General features: G+C 37.7%; 1 pseudogene; it reads right to left on the bottom strand.

The window, feature by feature from the left end:
• Positions 1-926: 926 nt before the first annotated feature.
• LOC105739025 lies at positions 927-1,871 on the bottom strand (annotated as a pseudogene).
• Positions 1,872-6,733: the final 4,862 nt, after the last annotated feature.

The following is a 6,733-nucleotide window of genomic DNA, read 5'->3' as shown; positions in this document are numbered from 1 at the left end:
CAATAAACAAATGGGTTTTGTAATGAGGGAAATCTAATATTATATCAATACTGTGAAAGAGTCTAAGAGTAAGAGATGATATTGTTATAAGTTCCACAATGTTGATTATTATATATGTTTTATCTAGTATTATATAACTACCATCTAAAACATAATAGGTGTACAATAGGAAAGCCAGAAATATCTGTAAAATGAAAGAATAATTGGGTCTGATAAAAAGCCATTTGTTATAATAAGGCCTCAGAATGAAGAAAAACACAGAAGTCTATTCCTATAACTGGGGGCCCAGAATATCAAGGCTCAAACTGAGAAACTTGCACACACACTCTTATCATAGTATCAGCATCAGAGAGCAGTAAATGTGGACTTCAGCATGGCAAACACTTTGCATTGGATAGTGAAAGTCACATTACACGTCAACAGTGGTCATGCTGAGACAGAGAGACAGAAGCAATTAAAACCAAGACCTGCCAGATTACAGTGTAGGGGTACATATAAGTTAATCGAGAAGTTTCTGTCTCAAAACTTTACAAATCTTGTTGGTACTGAAAGCACTGGTGATGCTTGTAGGAAAATAGAACAAAAAAAGAACGAAATAGAAAGGCATGAAACGTACTACTTGGCATTTTATTTTGCAAATAATGTGGTTCTTGTGTCTTCTCCTCCCCCCCCCATTCAATTGCATTGTGTCCTTTTCAAGACAATAGCTATTAAATATATTAATTTTTATACCATACTGTGTCTAAATCCACAATATGAAGAATTTAAGGGCCCAATTGATTGATGAAGGGAACTGAAATCTCAACCTGAACAGAATGCAGCTCTTTCTCTCCTACTTTTGGCTTAGGAGGTGTATCTCCAGCTTTTTGTGATGAGGTTGTTCTCTATTCTCAGGTTAAGCAATAGGTAAACATATGTTAACCTTGTTAGTTATTCTGGGAATCCCAGGTCCTCCTCCCCAATCTTATTAGTGCTCCCTTTACCTCCTTGTTCCTTAGAGTGTAGATGAGGGGATTAAGAGTTGGGGTTACTACAGTGTAGAAAAGAGTGAGAAATTTGCCCCATTCATGAGCATAGTGATTTTTTGGTCGAAGGTAGACACCTGTGACAGTGCCATAAAAGAGAGAAACCACAAGAAGATGAGAGATGCAGGTGCCAAATGCTTTCTTCTGTCCTGCAGTTGACTTAATTCTCAGCACAGCCTTAGCAATAGCACCATAAGAGGAAAGGATAATGATCAAGGGCACTACCAGGAGGATAACACTGGCTGTAGACATCTGAATTTCATTGTAGGTAGTATCAGTACTGGAGAGCTGAATCAGAGCTGGGACTTCACAAACAACATCATCCACCATCCGCTGGGAGCAGAAGGGTAACTGGAGGGTGGCAGGGGACTGGATCAGAGACTGGGCCAAGCCAGTCCCCCATGCCAAGATAGCTAGCCGCAGACAAAGTTTTGGGTGCATGATCATGGTATATTGCAGTGGATGTCACACTGCTACATAACGATCCACAGCCATGATAACAAGAAGGACACATTCCATGGCCCCAAGCCACAAAAAAACATAGAGTTGAATGGCACAGCCAATGTAGCTGATGGTCTTTTCTGGGCCCCAGAAGTTAATCAACATCTGTGGAACACAGCTGCTGGTGAAACAGAGGTCTACCAAGGACAGGTTGGAAAGAAAGAAATACATAGGGATGTGGAGTTTTGGATCCTTCAAGGACACAAGAACTATGACCATATTTCCTGCAAGAGTCAAAAAATAAAAAAATAAAATTATCCAAAAAAGTATCTTCTCCAAATGTGGCTTGTTAGAGAAGCCCAGAAGGATGAAATCACTGTGGCTGTCATTGCAAATTATAATCATAGCTACTGGGGCAAATGCCTCTCTGGGGAATGGTTCAAAAGTAGTTTCTCAAAAGCCTGTGATGGTTCCAGTACAGACAGGAAGACGGGTGGTATATGACTTGTTTGATTCCTTTCTACTCAAGGATAAGATTTTCACCAGCTGTATTTTGGGAAAAAATACAAGATTTAGTGAAGTGCTTTAATCTTTGATATTCATCATTCACTCTCTCTCTTCCTCTTTTACATCTTCCTCATATTTTGTCTCTGATTAAAATTGTTCATTATAAATATTATATAAAATACATGTAAGCACCTGCTAGTGAAAATCATTTTGCTAAATACTAGATGTGTTTCATCTGTGCTCTCAAAGAGTATACATTTACCACATTTATCACATAGTTCTAATCACTGCCTATTAGCTTTATAACTCTTTATTTCTTTTGTTCTCTTATTTCTCTGTGACCTTGTATCTTGATTTATTTCACTATCTGTCTCCCATGTTTCTCTCTCTTTCCTTCCCCTCTTCTCTCCCTGGATCTTCTCCCTTTATCTTCTCTTTTTTCTCTCTCATTCTCCTCTTCTCCATTCCTCCTTTTCACTTTGTCTGTTATTGATGAGCTTGAATTCTCCCTCAGCCACCTTTATGCTGTGTGATGTTAGGAAAAGTAGTTAACATTTTTGTTCTTACCTTAGTTCTTTCCTTAGATTTTGTATTTGGAAAACAGGCAAAATTAAAAACCTACATATGCTTGTTGGAGAGATTAAATGTGCAAACGTGGGAAATACTAAAAAGTGTTCTTGGCAAAAAGTAACTGTTCAATGTAAGTTAGCAGTAATTATCATGATGATGAAACTGTTCAATGGATTGTTCCAGAAACCAAAATTTATTACCAAAGTTTTGCAGAGCATGAGTAAAAATAACATTTAGAAAAAAGAAACATTATATTTCTACATGACCTTCTTTGATGAAGAATGATAAAGTATATTAAAGAAAACCAAAAGCTTGAAATTAGATGAAAATATTTAAAATCATTAACAATAATAATTGTGTCAAATAGATCACTCAAGCCATAATTCTAAGAAAAATTATGACAATCTGATATTTGCTATTACATCAACATACATTGTGGTGAATTCTTAATCACACTTTAATGCAGTTTGAGCAACATGATGGTATATCATGCAATTACATATGTAAACTTTTTACATCAATATATGCTTTTGCTTTTACAAAGCTTGCTGGAGGTTATTTTCTGAATATCCTAGCCCTGTTGTCTCCTATCTACCAACCATACTCTTACCCACCTATGATAAATCACATTTAACTTTATCAACACACTAGAAGCAAATTCATTTGAAGTTCTCTCAATCAGTAGTTCTCATGCTTAAAGGGTATTAATCTACAGGTAAACCCTCAAGTACAATGTCACAGGGCATTAAGATGCACTGACCCTCATGGCTTAAATTTCACCATAATTTTACTCACGTTTGTCTTTACTATGCTGTGCATTCTAGAAAATCTATATATTCTCTTTTTTGTCTGTTTTGTCTGTGTGTTATTTTTCCTTTATTTTATTTATAATTTTTCAAATTAGTGATGAAATGTTACCACTTTGGTTGTTAATTTGAGTTTGATATTATATTAAAGTAGAAGAGTAGTTTGATGTTTTAAAGAATCTAAGTCTTGTAGATTTTTCCATGTCCAGAATCAACCTGCCTCTTAACCCATCCTTCGATTTTCATCCACTTCATAACCACTAACTACTGATTTCGTTTTTTATCTATTCAGATTGCTTTTCCTTTCTCCATTTTCTTCCTTGTATATTATCACCTGCAGGTCTCTACCTAGCTAGTTTTATATATGTAGCCATCCGTATGTCTTATCTTTTCCAGTTCCTTTTAAATTACTAATCATTGAAGGAGGTGCTTTTTTTTTTCCTGGATCAACTATTTGTAAAACGTCCTTGGTTAGGGGAGAGAGTCTTAGACTAGATGGTTTTTACTATGGAAAATTCAAGAATACTCTTAATCTCTGCTTCTCTTGAGATTATCTTCTTCCTGCAAATATAGTTTTCCCTGTGATTTTATTTTAGTTGGCCTCCTCTGCTTTTCAGAACACTATCTGGGGGAGTTCATGGTAAAAGCCAGCACACCTCCATTCCTATGGTTGTAAATGTAAAATACAGCATTTCTATCTTACCTTCTAAAGTAGATGCCTCTAGTACCAGTGTATCACATCTCCTCAGCCCAGCTCTAATTTCAGCAGAGCTGCAAGGGACAGTTTTGTGTGAACTCAGATTCATCTGACACATACTGACAGCAACCTACCTCAAGTATGCTGTATAGGGCTCCCCTCGGCCCCAAGGCTTGTCTGACACCATGGGAGCCCATTTGGCATACAGACAAGTGCTGCCTAGAAGTACAAAATGCTTAATGACCCTAGGGGAAATCCTCCAACAATGAAGAATTTTAACTAGGAATAAATGATCCAGCAGCTCTTCCTTCAGGTAAAAACATCCTGTGTGCTTTTCAGAAGGCCTTTAGAGAACTGAGCTCTCATTACACACAACCTGGCTAATGCATCCCTAAATTACCTTTCTTTCTTAAATGTTTCACTCTTCCTGTTCCCTGTATACATATAATACAGATGTATTATATATTATATATAATGAATATTATATGTATATATATATATATATATAGAGAGAGAGAGAGAGAGAGAGAGAGAGAGAGAGAGAGAGAGAGAGAGAGATGAGAATGGAATTTCCCAGGAAGCTGACTCAGGGATGGAGATTAGCATTTAGAAAGTTTACTAGGGCATGTTTTTGGATCAACATCTTTCAAAGGAAAGGGTGGGTAGCATGATTGAGGAAAGCAAGTAATGCAAACTACCTACTTTGGAAGTTTGTAATGCAAACTACCAAAGTTTCACTGAACCCTGTAGGAAGTTCTCAATATGAGATGACAATTCATTGATGTTCTGAGCTGAGGCCTAAGGCAAGCCTTAAATCTCCTTGTTGATCAGTGTTGAATGTAGATCACATGGAAAAGGGCCATATATTTAGATGAAGCAACTCTGTTTAGCTGAGGCAACCCGGAAAGAAGGATCTCAGCTGAGCTCTATCTACCTGTAGCACATCTAGCAGCTGAAGTAATAATGCCTTCATTCTGAAAGTGGTATCTGAGTAATGCATTATAACTTCCAACACTGTCTATTCCTTTAATTTCAGATCTACTGCTTTGTGTAAGATCTGGTGTGGGGTGGGGGGAGGGGGCAGGGATAGCATTAGGAGATATACCTAATGTAAATGACGAGTTAATGGGTGCAGCACACCAACATGGCACATGTATACATATGTAACAAAGCAGCACGTTGTGCACATGTACCCTAGAACTTAAAGTATAAAAAAATTAATTAATTAAAAAAGATCTGGGAAAAGCTGTTACAGGGCTATAGTGGGCCTCTGTATCTGGAGGAAACTGAGAAGAGGACCACCACTGTGTCTGGTCTTAAGTCCTACAAATTATAGTCACCATCTCCTTCTTACTATTCATTCTATGTTGCTCTCACCCTTATATGGCACCTCTCCTGCTCTCAGTGGTTTACCTGGTGTCATGATCCAGAAGTGTCTGAGCCCCTGATCACTATGGCTTTTTTTAGTTAATCTCATTGCCTTTGGTCATTTACCATCATAATTAAACAAAGTATACACTTCCTAGTGTACCTTTTGTACCCTCTAGTGGGAACATTTCCCTTTAGAGAGCTAGAACCTCTAAACTCACAGAGCTTATAATTGTGGAGAAAAAAGCCACAGATTTCTCAAATGAGTTACTGGTAGGGATTCTAAGAAGGGCTGCACCTGCTTTCACCTTTTGGTTTCTAAACCATGCATTCTTCCTAGTGAGGACACAGCACCATAGAAAGATAATTGATTTAAAGTACTGGGTCTTGAAGGATGACATTTCATCTGAGCTGGAATTTCAGGTGCAGCTTCAACAGATCCCTCCATGATTCTAATAGATCACTTACGATAGTGCAATATGTGATATGGCCAATGGATTTCATGGTCATGAGTCCACTCCTACACTTTCTTTGCCATTAAGTCGGCCCTTTTTTCTAATACAATAGTATGTGGGATCTCCTGCTCCTGCGTCAAACATCCAATAAGCCTTTAGACAGTCATGCTGGCTGAGGACTTATGTTCAGGAATAGAAACCCATGCCTGGAGTATGTGTATCTATTCCTACCAAAAAAAACATTGCTACATTCAAAGTAGAAAAAGTCCAGTGTCATCAACTTGACATTAAGTAACTGGTTGATCTTTTGACGGGAAACTATTTTATCCAGTCATTGCATGGGACACTTATTGATGGAAGACTGGATGTTTGACAGTGGTTATAATGCATGCTGTTAAACCCATGCATTGCTTCTATCCCTACTGTCATGGTGACTTCATTCATAAGCTCATTGCACTAGCATTGCAGGTAGGATAATGAGGGCAAATGTCAGAAGCTCTTGACAATAACTGCTCGCCAAGTCACATTTTCTACCTAGTTGCTTAATTCATTTTCTATGATGGATTCCATCTTGTGGTTTTAGCATGTAATACAAATAATGTAACACTTCATACCTTCAGTCTTATATGTTTATGCATGTGCCTCTGTTCCAGACTTTTTCCCAAGTGTTTCTTTCCAGCCACCTGAAAAGCCCCCTAAGCCATTTATCACTACCTATGAGTTATAAATATTCTAACTTCAAACTACTTCTCTTTCCACACAAAGTGAATGACTGGGTACCATCTGAAACTCTGTCCATTGGGAGGCGTTTTCCTCACTACTATTTTTCAAGATCATCATAAGCAAGGCTATAATTTATCTTCA

This window comes from Nomascus leucogenys, chromosome 22a, assembly GCF_006542625.1.
Source record: "Nomascus leucogenys isolate Asia chromosome 22a, Asia_NLE_v1, whole genome shotgun sequence".
Lineage (NCBI taxonomy): Eukaryota > Metazoa > Chordata > Mammalia > Primates > Hylobatidae > Nomascus > Nomascus leucogenys.
This window is presented reverse-complemented; position numbering and strand designations above follow the sequence as displayed.